Below are 20,038 nucleotides of genomic sequence, written 5' to 3' on the forward strand. Positions count from 1 at the left end.
ATGATGGAGTCTCCTCATGGCTTGCTAAGGTTGGGTAGGATGGCGGGCTCCCCCTCTCTCTCCTCTCACCTCAGGCCAGGTATGAAGGAAGACAAAAAAAGCTCCGGATAGTGTTGTAACTGAAGTGTTGACCTGTGTTTCACCACAAGGTCAAAATAAGCAAATAATCACCAGCAGGGATTAGCAGGCTCTCTCACAGCCTCTCCGTAGACACACTGCTGCCCGAAGATAGCCAAACAGATGTAATATATATGGCCATCCTACCCAACCTTAGCAAGCCACGAGGAGACTCCATCATAGCCTGGAAGGCTACCCAAGCTTGGTTGGTCTTGGTGCCATAAGGCATACATGACCCACGCTATTTGGTAAGTGATTCAATCTTACCCTTTGTCACGGTGAAAATAAAAGCTACACTGAGCACTTCAGAGCGGATTGAGAAATCACTACGCTGAACACTTGCACCTATTGTTTGGAATAAGCACCGTGTGCACAAGAGACTCACTGTATTTATTTATTGGATTATTTATTGGATTTTAAACTTTGAAAACATTTTCTGGATTTTATTCACTACAGTCACTTTATGGAATCTTTTATATTAATTTTATAGAGGGAAATAGCTAAGAACAATGTAACTGATATCAGCAAGGGCAGGTGTAATGTATGGGCACTCCCGGGCACTGCCCAGGGGCCCCAGGTGCATGGGGGCCCCATAATAATCTTGCATTACATCATACTTGCCAACTGTCCTGGATTTTCTGGGACAGCTATGCTTTTTACTAAGCTGCCCTGGAATGGCTGTGTCCTGGGCAGCATCCTGGAACCTGTACTGTGCCCTCCTGATCCCAGTATTGTGTCCTCCTAAGCCCCCCCTGTACTGTGCCATTCTGTCTCCTCCCCTGTACTGTGCCCTTTGTGTTGATTAGTCTTTGATTGATAACATGTTTTTTTATTGTTTACTTTTTTATTGTTCACGATATTATTGAAATACATATGTTTAATTCTGTCAACTATTTATTCTTTAATTCTTGAAAGTAGGTGCATAAATTGGGACAGGCTTGTAAGCAGGCTACTAAGGACCCCACTGCATTACTTTGCCCAGGGGCTTGTGATGCAATTAAGATGGCTCTGGATATCAGTCAGCACAGACAGAGAGCATGGGAAATTATCAGCTCACAAGATTTCGGGTGATATCAATGTAGCACCCTCCTAGGTAGGTGCTAGAGAGAAAGTATAGTTTTGGGTCCTGTCTACTTGCCAGAAGGACTGCAGGTAAATCAATATTGTTCTCTGCCTACCAAAGAGCAGGATCTGTTAGTGAGGTCTGCTAACTGTGCTCAGGTGCAACACGTTCTGTCTGCAGAGTGTTTCACACTGGTCCAATAGGGAGGTATATTTGACAATGAAAGGAAACCTGACAAATGAGTGCACAAGCTTTCGATACAGCCCTGGTGATTTGACAGAGGGAAAATGCCTCGGTGCATGCTGGGATACTGTATAAAAGTCAGGAGCACATGTGCTCAGGGTCTTTTCAGCTGGATAGCAGAGTCCCGGAGCAAGGAGGCGACTGCCTCCTTCTCTGTAGAGGGGTTGTGAGGCCTCAGGTTTCAACCTGAGGGCCTAGAGAGGTCCAGGGAAGCTGACTGAAAGGGGAGACACTGGAGGATCTGATTCTGCTTTACAGTAAGTACAGATCTGTGTCAAGGGGCCTGACTTGAAGGGACGGCTGTCAGTAAAGGGGATGCTAGTGAGTGTCCCAAAGATAATGTAGATTCACTGAGTCTATTGCTATAGAGAAAAGAGCAAGGAGACTTAACCCTTTCCATACATGTGGCAGTATGTATTAAGCAGTGCAGCTGCTTCCACAAGCAACCTGGTGAGGCAAAGTGAGAGTTGTCCTTATACGTTGTGAATAGTTACAGTTGGGGGCGTGGCCTGGCGCAGCATGTGAGAGGACGTGTGTGAGAGGAGCTCCGCCGGACCGATATCCTTCACCGTTAATCCTGCAGCCCTTCGGGCACGATAATCCTTCCTTCACCTCCCGCACACCCGCGGCACTGACCTCCGCATGTCTCCGCCGAAGAAAGGCTCTGAAGCTGCGGCAAAACTGGCTGCATTCCGGAGGCTGGAGAAGGAGGCCCCGATCCAAGATGGCGCCGGCCCGTCGCTCGTGGTGGAGGAGCCTGAGAGCCCTGCTACATCCAAGGTTTTGGAAGCGATTGCCACTTGCCAGACCATGCTGACAACTAAAATCGAGGAGGTGAAGGTAGATATATCTTTGATGCGCCAGGATATGCAGAAGCTAAGGGACAGAGTTGGTGAGGCTGAACACAGAATTAGTGAGGTGGAAGACTCCCTCCCCCCATTGCAAAGCTCCTCAGACAGGCTGCAGCAACAAGTACACCTTATCCTCCAAAAACAAGATGACATGGAGAATAGGCTGCGCCGATGTAACCTGCGGTTCATTGGCCTCCCGGAGGGCTCTGAAGGTGCTGACCCCTCATCATATTTGGAACAATTGCTCACTCAGACTTATGGCAGAGAATCCTTTTCACCCACTTTTGTTGTGGAGCGTGCACATCGCCTCTCAGGGCGCCCCCCCCCTCAGGGTGCACCCCCCCGCACGTTCGTCGCTAAATTCCTGAACTATCGGGACCGAGATGCCATATTGCGCCTGGCCAGGGTTAAGGGGAACATTCCCTTTGGAAATCACAAAATAGCGATTTTCCCCGACTTTTCTGCTGAGGTCCAGAGGCGCCGCAAGAGCTTTTTGGAGGTCAAACGCAGACTGCGTATCAAGAATATCAAATACTCCATGTTGTATCCGGCCCGTCTTAGAGTGGAGGGCGAGGACCGAGCCCACTTCTTTGAGGATCCAGAAGCCACCATCTCCTGGCTGGAAGGACTGGAAGCTAGAGCCTGACCACCTTGCCCTGGCGACTTCATGATACTTTCTCCCTGATGGCCTATACCTTGAGCTGCTGCACGGGTGGAGGGGGGTTTTGTAGATCCTGTGGAACTCAAGACTTTGCATCCCCCTTCCCCCCCCCCCCTCCCCCCTCATTTTCCTGCACTATTGCTCCTGTGTTTGACCGGCGGAGCGCCCTAGCTCCACAGATGGAACTGCTTTCTCTGTTCTCTTCCTATGGACTTCCACCTGCCCATAGGCTTTGCTACCCAGCGATACACCTGTTGGTTTTCGCCCCCTACACCCGCTAAGGCGTGTGTTTGTGCCCAACTCCCCTGTTGCCCCCTGCGACTTCTGCTGGACCTGGGCCCCCGGGCCCCCTTGCTTATTCTGATTGTATTTTGCTGTATTTTTGCTGAATACCCTGGGGGTCCCTGGCCTCCTGATTTTGCTCTTTCCCAGTCGCATGTGGGCCTGTTCTGGTTGAGGCACTTGTTTGGGAACATGCCCGCACAAGTTGGGGTTGGTGCAGGGCAGGGAGGGGGGATTGGGGTGTTACCATTGCTTATGGTTTATATTTGGTACAATCTCTATGCTGTTTTTGTTTTATGCACATTGACCTCAAGTAATAATTATTTGCTCTTTTGCTGCCGTTTATCACCGCTGGTATATGACCGTGGACTTGTTGGTTCCGTGGTCTTGCTGCCTGAGATCCTGGGAGCCTCCGCTCCGCGCTCCGTATTACCCCTGCCATGGCCGCATTGAAATTGTTGACGTGGAATGTCAGGGGTATGCGCGATAAGATTAAACGAACGGCTGTCTTTAATGTCCTACGCCGTGTACGGGCTGATATTATAGTTCTGGTGGAGACACATTTGGAGGGCCGTGTACAACAGTCCCTCAAACGACCCTGGGTTGGTTGGGTGCAGCACTCTGCTTATAGCTCACACTCCAGGGGTGTGGCGCTACTGGTGGCCAAATCGGTACATTTCCAGCTCCTAGGATCTCAGGTCGACCCAATGGGTAGATATGTTTTTCTCAAAACGTCAGTCTATGGGGAATTGATGCTACTGATGGCTTTCTATGTGCCCCCCCCTTACTCTGCTGTGATTGTTATGGAGGGACTGGCGTTTATGGCACAGAGCCCAGGGGCCCCGGTGATCTGGCTGGGTGACTTTAACAATGTGATGGACTCGGGTCTGGATAGGTCCGGTGGCGCCTCCCAGGCGCCGCCGGGGTCGTCCCCGACCAGGTTCTCCCGATTGTTGGAGAGCTTTGGTTTGGCCGACTCTTGGCGCAGCAAATACCCCGCTCAGCGTGCGTACTCCTGTTTTTCGGCTGCACACCATTCTATGTCACGCATTGATCTGATATTGCTGTCTCGAACCCTGCTCCCCAGGTTACTGACGGCAGGCTTCGCCCCACGGACTCTGTCTGATCACTGCCCTTATTGGATACTGTTGTCCTTGCCCTGCAATAGACCTCCCCCGGCCTGGCGCCTGAATCCCGCCTGGCTCCCCTTGGTGTCTGATGGGAACGACATTGAGGGGACCTGGACACAATTCTTCTCGGACAATGAGGGCACTGCCTCCCCGGCTGCGGTGTGGGAGGCGTTTAAACTGTTCGCCAGATCCACTATGATTTTCAAAATCAAGGCTGTTAGAGCGCGGGCTGCTGAGGAGATCTCCAGGGCAACGACAAATCTAATTGAAGCTGAACAGGCCTTTATGGGGGACCCGACTCCGGCACATGAATCTCAGTATAAATTGACCTCTAAAGTCCTTTCCCAACTTGACTATGAGAGGGCGAAATCTAAGATGTTTTTTCAGAAGCAGAATCTGTTTGCACATGGTGAGCGGGCGGGGAAACTCCTCGCATACTTAGTTCATTGTGAGGATAGGCCCCCGGTAGTTATTACTTTGAAGGATGACCTGGGTAATGAGATCGCTGATCCTGCTGCGGTGACACAGTGTTTCCGCTCATTTTTTAGTACTCTTTACACCTCTAGGGCTCCCGCTGACTGCACTGACATGCATGACTTTTTGGACTCTATTGACTTTCCCACTTTGACACCCGACCAGTTGGCGACCCTCGAGGCACCCATCTCTGTGGAAGAGATTGCAGCAGCCGTGTCTAAGTTCCCTAGATCTAAGGCCCCCGGCCTAGACGGCCTCCCGATTGAATTTTTCTCCCAATATTCGGAACTCCTTTCTCCTAAATTATTGGCTTTGTTTCAATCTCTATTCAAAGATGCAACCCTTCCCCCTTCTATGCGGGAGGCGCTGATTGTGCTCATTCCCAAGCCGGGCAAGGATGTACACGCCCCAGAGTCTTACCGTCCCATCTCTTTGCTCCCAGTAGACACTAAAATCCTTGCGAAAATTTTATCCCTCCGCCTTAACAAGGTGATCCTTTCACTCATACACTCGGACCAGGCCGGGTTCATGCCTGGGAGGAACACCTCATTTAACCTTCGCCGGTTATTTATGAATCTCCAGGCACAGCACGACGGAATGGGTGGCAGGGTGGTGGTCTCATTGGACACGGCTAAAGCATTTGACTCGGTAGAGTGGCCGTTTCTGTGGACCTGTCTGGACCGATACGGCTTTGGACCTAATTTTATTAAGTGGGTCAAACTTCTATATAGCGCCCCGGTAGCTAGGGTCCTGGCAAATGGCTGGCAGTCGACCGCCTTCCCTTTATCCCGTGGCACTCGACAGGGGTGCCCCCTCTCCCCCCTGCTGTATGCCCTGGCCGCGGAACCTCTGGCGATGGCCATTAGAGCACATCCCGGGATTCGAGGCCTACGTAAGGGACCGCTGGAGGAGAAGATCAGCATGTATGCAGATGACACTTTGTTATATTTGGAAGACTCTCGAGAATCCCTACTCACGGCCCTTTCTTTAATTGAACGATATGGACGATTCTCCGGTTTTCAGATAAACTGGGATAAGTCACAAATTCTCCCGCTTGACGAGAGCCCGCAGGCAATTGCCCCCGCAAACCCGGCCCTACAATGTGTATCCCGCATTAAATACTTAGGGATTCAAGTGACAGCTAACTCAGCAGATTATGTCCCGGATAACGTTCAACCCCTGTTCCCTCTGCTTAAGGCTAAAATTCAAGTATGGTCCAAATTACCTCTGGGGGTGATGGGTAGAGTCAATTTAATTAAAATGATTCTCCTTCCCAAAATACTTTATGTTGTATGGCACTCTCCTATTTACCTGCCACTCAAGCTGTTTAAGCAGATGGAATCACTCCTCAAGACCTTTGTTTGGGGTGCTAACCGACACAAGATCTCCTGGCGCAAACTCAAGAATCCTACAAATCTGGGGGGATTGGCCCTGCCGGATTTTAATCTGTACTATCTGGCAGCTCAGTTGTCCCAGTTCTTTCACATAGATAAAACGGATAGAGAACGCTTTTTGACCCTGCTCTGCCCTGGGTGGGCTCATCCCCTCGGGGACCCCCTCCTAGTTATCCTTAGGGGTGTCAGGGGCTCGCCGGAGCCCTTGTGCCCCAGATCTCTTCTATACCACTATTGTCGGATCTGGGAGGTGGTAGCGTCCAGGCTTCGGTGCCCTCCATTTCACACATTCACCCCTCTGTGGCATAATAGCGCATTACGCGAGTTCCTTTCCATCCCTGACCTGTCGATATGGAGCGGGAGGGGTATTCTTCTCCTTAGCCATATCTCCACGGCCACTGGTCTGCGGTCTTACGAGGCCTTGCAGGATCAGTTTGCGATCCAGGGCCCCATGCACTACAGATACTTACAGCTCTCCCATGCCTATAGATCTCAATTCCCTGACGGCCCTCCTGAGCTAGAATCGGTTACCACCCTTGAGATTGTTAAAAGTACAGAACCCAGTCACCTTATTTCCATGTTCTACTCTGAACTTCACACACCTTCCTCGACCACCTTGGCTTTTGCACTTAAGACCCGCTGGGAGCGCAGTGTGGGGGCCATGGAGGATGAGGAATGGGAGGATGCCCTGGAGACGTGCCGCAGAGTGTCGCCAAAACTGTCGGATCGCCTAACTCAGACCTTTATAATACACCAGGCTTATCTCACCCCACTTAGACTGTCCAAATATCACCCAGACTTGGTCCCTTCTTGTCCTATGTGTGGAGACCCTGACGCCTCCTTCTTTCATCTCCTGTGGAGCTGTCCCCAATTACAGACTCTATGGCAACAGGTGGTCACATTCCTGCATGACAAGATGGGGTCTCCTCTGCAACTCTCCCCTAAGGAGTGTCTCCTGGGGGTTTACCCAGATGGAGAGATGCCCAAATCCACTGTCATATTTCTTCAGGAAACTTTGTTTATAGTACGTAAACTGATAGCCAGGAGGTGGATGAGACCTACTCCTCCTACTCTAGGTTTGTGGATTAAGGAAGTTAATAGTGTCATCCCATTTCATAAACTTTTATATAAACATAGGGGGTGCCCTCGGAAGTTCAACAAGATCTGGGACAAATGGGTGCAGTGTCCTGATACGGCTCGGTAATGCAGTGGGTAACTACTTTACGTTGACCACCCCTGGTACACCAATATTTTCTGTTCGAGTGTTGGATCGACGGAGAGCCACTGACTACTGCTTTGTTTTCACTATGTCTGTTCTGTTTTTCGGTGATGATCATTTTGTATATTTGTATTTTTGTACCCCAATGTGTTATGAACCTGATTGCAGTTTCAATGCACGGTTTATTTTTGTATTGTACCAAAAATTTCAATAAACCTCACTGTTTTAAAAAAAAAAAAAAAATAGTTACAGTTGGAATATCCCACTATTCCCTTCTCCCATCCAAGTTCCATCCATCCAATACTAAAAACCAATACTCATGCACTGTTTATTGAGTGACGAGTTATCAGGAGTAAGAAGGGATGTGTGAACTGTACCTCAAGTGACTGTGTGCTGGTAATCAGAGGATGCCTGAGAAGTCATCTTACAGCAGGCCCTATGGGGACAGTGCTACATCAACAAGTTTTTTTTTTTTTAATATATCAAACAGATGTATTAAAATGCTTTTATATAAATAACAGACCAAAAAGGGCCAAACAAAGAAAGTCAATTCTTTGGTTTTATATGTCCTTTAAAGGAACAATGCAAAGGCACAAAAAGCAGGGGGGTTGAGGTAAATCTCAACATTCACATGAACAGTTGGGATAATAAAACTAAAAAAATCAATAGCCAATGTCTCTGGATCTGCTGATCATTTTAACATGTGGTTTTCACTGAAGGGCACCCTTTAGGCATTTTTTCATCTTCTGCTCTGGTTGAAATACCCCAGTTTGTGACAGGTTTACAGTGAGAAAATTCTAGTTGGCATAGTCAGACGTAGGTATAACTGGTAACAGAGATGAGAAAATGGGTGGATACTGAACACACCGTCCTGCATCTGCCAAACAGGGACCAAACAAACTGTGAAAGAAAACAGGCATGTAAGCATTATTAAGGATAACATTGTTATAAGGTTCATATGTTTTGGTGGAACCCTAGAGATGTGTGGTTGAACTTTCCGCCAGTGAGATGGGCTCATTGGAATGTTCTATGACCATAATTGAATGAGGCTGTAACTATTACAAGGTATAACAGTGCCAGGACACTGAGAAATATGAAATATCAAATCTTCTTCTTCAAATGCTATGCATTTTCCTGTAATTTTTCCAAAACAACATTTACAGAATTTCCACACCCCTAGATAATTTACCCCAAAATATAATCTGGTCTGCTCATTAAAATATCACATAAGTGAGGCTTTTTTTTAACACATTGAAATGGTAAAACTCAAATTGAACTTATGTGTTTTACTTTAGGAGAGCTGTATTCCCCTTTTTTTGCTACATTGAGACACATGCAGGGAAAAAATGTGGCTGCGGAAAAATCGGAATATCCCTGTGTTCATGTGGAGACCTGACAAAGACCTCTCCATGTAACTCAACAGCAATTGATCACTTCTAATAGCGATCCACAGCACTAGATTGTTTCAGCTCCTAGACTGGGTGCTGGACCCAGGTTGTGACTGGACAGTAAAAGGAAAATGAGGAACTAATTTCTTTGTCACTCTTTCCTTTTCTACAATCAGCATACCCCTCGTTAGCACATAGCCACTACAACACAGATTATTGGCTCCTCAACAACACAGATTATTGGCTCCTCATGCTGCTTTCCCCTGTTCCAATCTGAGCTCTAGAGCCCATTGGATTGTACAAGGTTGATGTCAAGGTAAATACTAATGCTTGTTTTTTTTGCATTTAAAATAAATTTTAATGCAACTTGTATAAGTGTCTGAATTTTACTTGGCACCCCCTGCACAGCAGCACCCAGGCTGAGAGAGGTACTGGTAGAGGTACGGGCAGCATTGGGATCTACAGTAGTTTGGCATACTCCATGTACACAGCTGAGAAGAATCATGCTGATAGCAGGAATACAGAGTGAGCGATAACCTCATCAGTCTGCTTTTACTCATAGCTGCTGTAATCCTAATCTGTAACAAAACTAAGTTACGCTGTATTACCAAAAAAGTATGGGGACACCTGCCTTTACATGATCACAAAGTTTAATGGCATCCCAGTCTTAAGCTGTAGGATTCAATGTTGAGTTGGCCCACCCTTTGCAGCTATAACAACTTCAACTCTTCTAGGAAGGCTATTCACAAGGTTTAGGAGTGTGTCTATGGGAATGTTTTACCATTCTTCCAGAAGCACATTTGTGAGGTAAGGCACTGATGTGGACGAGAAGGCATGGCTTGCATTCTCCACTCTAATTCATCCCAAAGGTGTTTTATTGGGTTGAGGTCAGGCAGGCCAGTCAAGTTCTTCCACCCCAAACCTGCTAATCCATGTTATGGACCTTGCTTTGGGAAATGATCCAAATAATTTGGTGGAGGAGGGATTATGGTGTAGGTTTGTTTTTCAGGGGTTAGGCTTGGCCCCTTAGTCCCAGTGAAGGGAACTCTTGAGGCATTAGCATACCAAGACCCTTTGGACAATTTCATACTCCCAACTTTGTGGGAACAGTTTGGGGTTGGACCTTCCTGTTCCAACATGACTGCGCACCAGTATACAAAGCAAGGTCTATAAAGACATGGATGAGCAAGTTTGGGGGGGGGGGGGAGGAACCCTAAATTGAACCCTATGGACTAAGACTGGGCTGCTATTAAAGTTCATGTGTGTGTGTAAAGGCAGGCGTCCCAATACTTTTGGTAATATAGTGTATGTCTCCCTTCTTGTGCTGTGTGCAAAGGCCCTGTAAAACGGGAACTAATTTTATGAAAATGCATTCTGCGTGTGTTTCCAGGTGTTTTCAAACCCTGGTAACAAACCTGAATTTTTTTTATTGGTCAACATGAAAAACATATGATTCATGAAAATGCCTTAAGAACACACGTCAGCACATGCAAAACAAGCATTGAAAAACATGTTAAAAATTAATGAAAATAGAAATGTTAACCTAGCCTTAGGTCATTCACCAGCTTCAGGTCTCTCAGCACAGTTTCCCTGAATTTCCTTTTGGGCAGCATAGTGACTGTGTAACAGGTCATAACGGACAGTACAGTCTCCTGAAGCTGTCCCTCAGTTAGCTTTGATGAGGTAGAAGGCAGGCAAAGGGCAATGGCTATCACATTAGGTTGTGTATCTAAGATGACCCACACAATATAGGACATCTATCTTTAGTCCCATCCAGGAGCGAGCAAGGGGGGCTTAATAGGACCCTGTAAGGGAAATAAGCCACCCTGCTGAATCAGGAGGAAATATGGATTTTTATTTATGAGACAGCATGTATTGGAAGTCTTCACCTTAGCAGGTAAAATTTAAAAAAAAGTAAAGCTTTATTATCCACTTTAAGTTAAAGGTATTACGCAACCCCCACCCCCGGATAGTATGTTTGTTTAGTTTTGGGGGAGGAGTGAAGAACAGGATTGCTTACCTTATTTATTGCTTTTGTAGGCTTCCTCCCGGCTGCTCCTCTTCACTGATCACATGATCACCCCCTCGCTGACGTCATCACGTAAAATACATAAGAGTTTGTTGTTTGTTAAGGATTTGCACACATTCAGAAAGCCAAGGACAGCACTGGATATTAAGGGAGAAAGGAAAAAGGTAATTATTCTTCCACTTTACACTCCCTAAACCATATAGGCATTGAAACCTTCAAAATATTTATTTTTATTTTTAAAGGCTGATCCAAGTTCTGCTTTAAAGTGGAAGAAAAGCCTCAGCCTAACTATTCTTAAAAATGTCCCTCGCCCCTCGTACCCATCCTGCCTAACCTGTAAACAAAAATATGTGTGTACTTCCCTATTTTGAATCCGCTCTGGTCTGGTCAAGTGATCCTGCTACTCCAGATTAGGGAGCACTCGACAAGCACTGGGAATTCTAGGAGTTTTGGCATCACCCATAGGCTCCCATGGCCCAGCCACTGTCAGTGCTTCCAGCTCTCCCCTGTAGCAGCCATTTACTGAAAAAGGGGAGCCAGAGCTGCAGGATCATGTGACTGGCATAGAGTGGAATAAAAATAGGTAAATACATGCATATTTTTTGTACAGGTTAGGCAAGATAGGTAGTAGGTAGGAGGAGGGAATGGAACGTTGTTAATGTGGCACCCTCTAGTGTAGGTAAATGTATTTGGTATGACTCATGAGTCTGTAATTAGGTCAGATTACTGCAGGTCAGGCTGGATGGCTCAACAGGGCAGGTCTCTGGTACCTCCCCCTGGATCTAGAAGCTCGAAGAAGCTTCTGGAAGTTAGTGGGTGGGGGGGGCAGGAGGTCCTGGTCTGCATACTTGAGGGAATCTGGGCAATCCCAAGGCAGGGGGCCTGGAAGGCTGGCTGGATCAGCCCTTAAATATGGTGAAACCTGGCCAGCAGGGGAGTCAGATGGAAGATGGAGTGCTGAGGGTGCTGTTGTGTGGCATGGGAAGGGACCATGGGGCTGGGGCACCAAGGTGGCAGCTGAGGAAAGGAAGGAGAGGAAGCCTAAGAGAGGAATCTCCATTACCTTTGGAAATCCAGGCTGGCATGTGGAGATCTGATCAGTTGGAGGCCTGAACAGGAGTCTTGCCTAGTGCAGTGGGGAGAAAATGACAGTGTGAGTACCGCAGCACACCCAGAGGCATACAAGGGAAAAGACTGCCAGACTTAGCATACTTTCTAAGGACAGCATTGTGCTAAATTCTGATGCCTTGTCCTGGGGAGTTCTTCAGAGCAGCCAGGTGGGTTGGTAGTGTCTGCAAGTGTCAAAATGGAGTGTGGTCCTGCTGAAAAGATGCGATATACCTGCATACAGTTGGAACTTTGTGCTATTTCACTAAAGGGGACTGAGAGCTCCTATTTTGTAAAGCACTTTGCCACTGATCCATAGAGATTGTTTATTCCGGACGGAGTATAGACTAGGATCTTCATCTCTTTTCATACATGTGCAGGAATAGGAGGAACAAGAACCCAGCAGCTCCTGCGGGGGTAGCGATGCATTAAGAACAGATAGTTAAGCTTTTCATCCACTTCAGGTCAGTAGAAAAAACATTCTGAATGGATATCTACTTTACTCGCTGTACTTTACTCAGAGCCCTTTGCCACATCAAATAAGCTTGCCTATTGTGTTTGAAGTTTTCAGAAATCAGTATGAGGAGAAATACATTGAAGAGCAATATATAGGCTGAGCCTGGAGCAGAATATCACACTTCATCTTCCTGCTTTGTCACAGCCCGCTTCAGCCCATTAGCTTTGGTTCTAGAACACCCATCCAGTTTGTGCGTTCTTTCTTGGAATAGTGAACAGAAAATCGCATAGCACAATGCTAACAAAAGATATGCATAGCCCGATGCCACGTAAATCAGGGTCAGAACGGGAATTTCATCACATGAGTAATGGAAGCAAAAATAAAATATCCATTTATTCATTTCCTGGTTCATATTTCCATGAGAGAGGGAGTGGGTATTTATTTAAGAAATAGTGACTGATGCCTTTCCCTCACTGTTTATGACCATCTGGAGGCTGGAAGGAGTTGAAGCAAGGTTAGAATTCAGAACAATTAAAATAGCTACTTGGTAACATACAAGGATCCCGTTACCTCTATATAATCTGATACATTTCATACTGACTACCTCAAGCCCTCCACCTGGTAGTGTCAGGTTTCTTTAAGATGTAAAGAAAAATTGATGTTTAATGAAGTTTGTTTATAATAGCTTTAAAGGGAACTCCAGCCAAAATGCAAAACCCAGTAATGAATATACAAAGTAAAGAAGTCGGAGTCGGTTGTCGGAAGCATCATACTAACAAGCCCGGCAGATCGGGCGTCGGACGAAAATTCCCGGCCGAATTTCCACTCGTGTGTACGGGCCTTAAGTCTCAATGTAAGCAATGAGACAGCAACAACACATACTAAGCCCCAAAGTTACTGCTATCGTAACACTTAACCTCACATTTAGCCTCAGTTTTTAGGGTCAGTCTACTGCAGTGTTAATTTCGTCGACTAAAACCGACTAAAATGTTTTCGTCGACTAAATGAACACAATTTTAGTCGACTAAAATACGACTAAAACTAAAACAATTCAGATGACTAAAATACGACTAAAACTAAAATGGCATTTTTTAGTCTTAAGACTAAAATATGACTAAAACTAAAATGGCATTTTAGTCATAAGACTATAACTAAAACTAAATTGAAATTTGCTGCCAAAATTAACACTGGTGTAGTGCTGTGCTAGTGCATGCTCAAAGCTTAATACCATAAATTATAACATATTCGATTTTTCATTCCAGGACCAGCAGTAGTATATACTGAGTTTGGAAATTGTAGAGAAATGCTTAAATAATGCATTACAAATTACAATTGAACTACACCCATTCCATTATAGATGACTAAAATGAGTTTTAGTCGACTAAAATGTAAGATGTTTTAGTCGACTAAAATGTACTGGAGTTTTAGTCGACTAAATACGACTAAAACTAAAACACTTGCAGAAGACTAAAATGGGACTAAAACTAAAATGCCATTTTAGTCCTAAGACTAAGACTAAAACTAAATTGAAATTTGCTGCCAAAATTAACACTGGTCTACTGAAAGAAGAAGATGCCTCAAAGTATTCACAGCGCTTCACTTTTTCCACATTTTGTTATGTTACAGCTTTATTCCAAAAATGTATTCAATTCATTATTTCCCTCAAAATTCTAAAAACAATACCTTATAATGACAATGTGAAAGAAGTTTGTTTGTAATCTTTGAAAATGTAAAAATAAAAAAAGGAAAAAAAATCACATGTACATAATTATTCACAGCCTTTGCCATGTCACCCAAAACTGGGCTCAGGTGCAACCTGTTTCCACTGATCATCCTTGAGATGTTGCTACAACTTGATTGGAGTCCACCAGTGGTAAATTCAATTTATTGGACATGATTTGTATAAGCACACACCTGTCTATATAAGGTCCCAAAGTTAATAGTGCATGTCAGAGCACAAACCAAGCCATGAAGTCCAAGGAATTGTCTGTAGACCTCCGGGACAGGAATGTATTGAGACACAGATCTGAGGGAGGGTACAGAAAAATTTCTGCAGCACTGAAGGTCCCAATGAGCACAGTGGCCTTCATCAACCATAAATGGAAGAAGTTTGGAACCACCAGGACCCTTCCTAGAGCGGGCCGCCTAGCCAAAGTGAGCGATCAGGGAGAAGGGGCTTAGACAGGGAGGTGACCAAGAACCCAATGGTCACTCTGACAGAGCTCCATCATTTCTATGTGGAGAGAAGAACCTTCCAGAAGAACAACCATCTCTGCAGCACTCCACCAATCAGGCCTATATGGTAGAATGGTTGTACAAAAGCCACTTGGTAAAAGGCACATGACACCCCGTCTGGAGTTTACCAAAAGGCACCTGAAGGACTCTCAGACCATGAAAAACAAAATTCTCTGGTCTGATGAAACAAAGATTAAACTCTTTGGCCTGAATGGCAAGCATCGTGTCTGGAGGAAACCAGGCACCGCTCATCACCTGGCCAATACCATCGCTACAGTGAAGCATGGTGGTGGCAGCATCATGCTATGGGGATGTTTCTCAGTGGCAGGACCTGGGAGACTAGTCAGGATCAAGGGAAAGATGAATACAGAAATGTACATAGACATCCTTGATGATAACCTGCTCCAGAGCGCTCTGTACCTCAGACTGAGGCAAAGGTTTATCTTCCAACAGGACAATGACCCTAAGCCCACAGCCAATATAAAAAAGAAGTGGCTATGAGACAACTATGTGAATGTCCTTGAGTGGCCCAACCAGATCCCAGACTTGAACCCGATTGAACATCCCTGGAGAGATCTTCAAATGGCTGTGCCTTGATGCTCTCCATTTAACCTAATGGAGCTTGAGAGGTAGAATGGGAGAAACTGCCCAAAAATAGGTGTGCCAAGATTGTAGCGTCATACTCAAAAAAGACTTGAAGCTGTAACTGGTGCCAAAGGTGCTTCAACAAAGTATTGAGCAAAGGCTATGAATACTTATGTAAAAAAGAGAATGTATGGGAAGCACCACCATAGAAGTGCAGTTAAAATTTACTAGATAGACACAGGGGTGTATAAAAAAGTGAATTCACATTTATTTGAAGAGTTAAAATCACGTGTATCCTAATGAAAAAAAAAAACCTTGCAGAGCTCAGCTAGAGAGGTGGGTTATGTCCAGCAGGCTGAAATGATAGAGCTGGTGGAGGTGCTGTGAATGCCGGCAGTTCCACCATGAGGCGGAGGCAGTGTCAAGAGCTCACCTTGCCCTCCTGTTGGCAGCCATCTTGGACATGTGCAGACTGCTGCCTCTTATAGACTTTGATTGCATCATCACTTGCCTGCTGCCTGGGTGTCACACAGTGATGAAGCTGCACACCTGACTATATCTATCACCTAATGGGTTGCAGTCCTTGCCCTTGTGTTTGTGCTCCAAGGTGCTCCTTTGCTGGCAGTCTTTTTTTCTCTGTGTTCCTCCGTGTATGACCTGGCTTGGCTGATGACTCTCCTGGCTCTCGACCCTGCATCGGCAGGCGACTCGGCATCAGTAAACTACCTGCTTCTGGACTTGACCCCGGCTTGGATTACTACCCGATTCTAGACTTGACCCTGGCTTGTTCCTGCTCTCACTTCCTCACTCTTGCTATGCATTCTTTTGTTGTTTGCTCCAATAAACTGCTTTATTTTACTTGCATCCCTATGTGGTCTAGTTTCCCGGCACCCTGACAGTAAGCAAGGGCCATGAATCCTGACGATGCAGGTGCTCCTATGCTCCCCATGCTGGTTACCAGGCTCGATCAACAAGATCACCTTTTGGGTCAGTTTGCTTATGCATTGCAGAAGTTGCTTGCACGCACAGCTGAACCTGCGATCTATATCTGTGTCACACAATCCCCTCCCCCCATACACGTCAGTAAGCATGAGGCATACATTTAACCCCTTGATCACCAATAAAGTTAAACCCTTCCCTGCCAGTGTCATTATTACAGTAACAGTGCATATTTATAGCACTGATTACTTTAGTAATGTCACTGGTACCCCCAAAAGTGTCAAAAATGTCAGTTAGGGGTCCGATCTGTCCGCCGCAATGTCGCAGTCCCGCAAAAAAAGATCGCAGATCGCCGCCATTACTAGTAAAAAAAAAATAAACAATAAAAATGACAAATCTTTCCCGTAGTTAGTAAACGCAATAACTTTTGCGCAAACCAATCAAAATACGCTTATTGTGTTTTTTTTACCAAAAATATGTAGCAGAAAACAAATTGGCCTAAAATGTAAAAAAAATTAGATTTATACATTTTTTTTGGGAATGTTATATATCAGCATGTAAAAAATATTGTTTTTTTTTTTTCAAAAATTAAAAATCGCACAGGTGATCAAATACCACCAAAAGAAAGCTCTATTTGTGGGGAAGAAAAGGACATACATTTAATTTGGGTACAGTGTCGCGCGACCGCGCAATTTTTTTTTTTTTTTTAAAGCCCGTAGCGTGTGCAACACACTCAAAAGGCTCCACCCGGTGCATAAAAAAGTGCACACACACAAAGTGAGTAACACAAAAAAGCACAGGGTGTGCGACAACGTATGGTCTTCCCTCCGAAGAGGTAGGACCCGAAACCTCAATCCCCCGGGGCGCAAGACTCCTGACAGGGACATAAGGTACTCATGGTCAGTCTGGCCGAAACCAGACCGACCCCGTTCTTCAGGGGGACTGCCGAAACAGCCCCCACCGAGTACTAAGTAGGGCTCCCCCGAAGGGAGACCCCATGGGAGAGGGCGAACTAAGCCAAAAGGCCATATCCACCCCCTCCCAAGACTTAAGGCTGGGCCCGAGGACCCACACACTCCAGTCTGTGCAAATAAAGAAAACAAAGGTGACAGTGCAGGTGACGGACTTCCAAAGAAAAAGACAGACAAAACAAAGAAGTGGGGGAGGGGAAGTGGGGAAAGTGCAATGGTGCCATGTGAGGAACCAAGGCAGGCCTTCCAGCCGGAATAAAAAATTCCTCTGGTGCAAGCCAAAAGGCCTGTCCCAAGAGGCAGGTGCGAAAAAGGTGTGCATAGTGCAGTGACCAAGGTGCCGAAAAAACTCACAGCGAGCTGCCCCTCACCAGTGAGAAATTAAGGCACCCCTGGGCTGCCACCCCAGGGGCACTTACACTACGGGCTTTTTCAATCTCAGCCCCCGGCCAGACCGAGTGTAGCCTAACCCCACCAGCAGACATCAGAACCTGGACAGCTTAGAGAGAGCTTACCTACCACTGGGGACAGGCCTTTTACAAGGCCAGATCAAAACCCAGGAGGAGAAAGCCCTCCCCTCGCCATCCCGTTCCTCAGCCCATTACATCCGGGAGCAGTTCCACCGGCCCCCTGAAACGGCTTTCCTGCCCCCTTCAAACTGGTTAGGCTAGTTCAACCCATTCGAATCAGAAGGCGGCGGGCCCCACATGCTTTCCCAGATGACCTACTCCCCATACCTCAATACCCAGAGCGCTCCGGGTTTCGGTCATACTGGTACTAGCTAAGGCCCATACCAACTGATAAGAACAGATACTACACTTGATCTTAGCCAAAAGGCCGAGCAATTGCCCATTAAAGTAACGCAGTGCCGAATCGCAAAATATAGCCTGGTCAGGAATGGGGTAAAATCTTCCGGTCTTAAAGCGGTTAAAAATACGCTCATTGAGAATTTTTTTGTCAAAGACATGTAGCTAAATACATTTTGGCCTAAATATATGACAAAAATTGAATATATTGGATATTTTTTAACGGTCAAAGTAGAAAATGTAAATTTTTTTGCAAAATTTTCACTCTTTTTTTATAAATATCGCAAGAAATGAAAAGCACAGAGGTGATCCAATACTACCAAAAGAAAGCTAAGTAAAGTGGTTAATGAGACAGCGCAACACACATTTTTTGTTTATAAAACACTCAGGTAAAAAGTAACATTCAGGACCCTTTCACACGGGCTTTCCGATCAGGTCCACCTGTCAGTTTTTTCAGGCGGACCTGATCGGGTGCTCCATGCATCCCTATGGAGCGGCGGATGTCAGCGGTGACATCTCCGCTGACACCCACCGCTATCCGATCCGATCCTGTCTCCTGTTTTCCATCCGTCTGGAGGATCGGATGAAAACGGACAGGCGGTCTGTTATACTCTGATCTCCCATAGAGGAAAGTGGCGATCCTACAGGTCTGTCTCTGCACACAGAGCGGAGACGGACCTGTCATCCGTCTGCTCAGCGGGGATCAGCGGATCGATCCCCGCTGAGTAAAACAGAGTCTGCCGGGCAGAAAGCCTGTGTGAAAGGACCCCTAAGCACTATGGCAGTGAAATCTCCCTGTTGGATCATCCAAGACATAAAAATCCAGGTCTGATTAAGCCCTGCAGGGTCCACCTGTTTATTGATGTGAGCTATATTAAAGCCTGTTTTCTCATCTATTGTGCTGCCCCCTTGTCCATGGGAATCTATATTGTGGATATACTGTATTTATGCCCTTTAGGATTATTAAGTAACACTAATACTGGGTGGCACCATGCTCTTAAAATGGAACATTGTTATTGCATTCTACACATATACACATTATGCAAATACGATGGGTTAGTCAAGTCGAACTTAGCTTGTACAAAGGTGTGCAGAACAGCTACATATACTGATTTCCAACACAATCCAAAAACTCTGTCAATGCGATAAATGCCTCGTTGGACATTTGAATTAACCATTGGAGATGGTGTACTCGATCATGATGATGCCCACCTAGATCAGTAATGGCAAACTTTGGCACCCCAGGTGGTTTGGAATTACATTTCTTATGATGCTCAACAACACTGCAGAGTGCATGAGTATCATGGGAAATGTAGTTCCAAAACATCTGGGGTGCCAAGTTTTGCCATCACTGGCCTAGATGATTTACATAGTGCCTATGTTGCAAACACATTCTATATTCTTGTATTTATTTGCAGTACTTGGCCAGTCTTTACTAATAGTTGGATACTGTACTAATTAAGGGGACATTTTCTCCTATTGCAACCTTTTGTTTTAATGAACACTTTTGATACTTTTTAATACTCTTGAAGGAGCAGATATTCTTCTATATGTTGGAAATGGTTTACTAATGTACATGAATCATAGGCAGAACTTATAAACATCAATAAATAATCACAGTTGACTCAAACCTGAGGATTAAATAGGCTGTGGCCCTTTATTATAGGTAATAAATAAATAAATAATTTATTTTATCAACACAAAATTGTAAATAATAATTGAATTAATTAAATAACATAAATATTACAATTTTATCCATAACCATATAGCTCAGCTATACTGTATAAGCTTATAGTCTGCCATGCTCCCATAGGTTATTCTAGAATTAAGGATATATTAGAGTGGATGTATTTTTCGTACCTCTTCAATGTATACTAAAATTTGAAATAGGTGCCTAGATACTTTGAATATGAGTGCATTACCTCATATTTATAGAACGGCCCCGCTTGTTTTTACATTTTTTTAATATTCTTTTGTGTACTTGCTTTTTTGTTTGAAATAAATATGTTGTACATGTGTAGGGATCCCTTGCTCTCTATCAGCTGCTAGTATCACACAATAATGTATAATTATGTATGTCACTTCCT

The 20,038-nt window shown here is 45.4% G+C and overlaps 1 protein-coding gene across 1 annotated transcript in view; it reads left to right on the forward strand.

Annotated features, from left to right (window-relative positions):
- Nucleotides 1–17,095, forward strand: part of TTC32 (tetratricopeptide repeat domain 32) — a 330,468-nt gene extending 313,373 nt beyond the window's left edge. Inside the window, exon 4 of the transcript XR_014225042.1 lies at nucleotides 17,079–17,095. The gene's annotated coding sequence lies outside the window, so the exon portion shown is untranslated. The remainder of the gene's footprint in view (nucleotides 1–17,078) is intronic.
- The last annotated feature ends 2,943 nt before the right edge of the window (nucleotides 17,096–20,038 follow it).

The sequence above is a fragment of the Pelophylax lessonae genome (assembly GCF_965119305.1).
Source record: "Pelophylax lessonae genome assembly, chromosome: 3".
Taxonomy (NCBI): domain Eukaryota; kingdom Metazoa; phylum Chordata; class Amphibia; order Anura; family Ranidae; genus Pelophylax; species Pelophylax lessonae.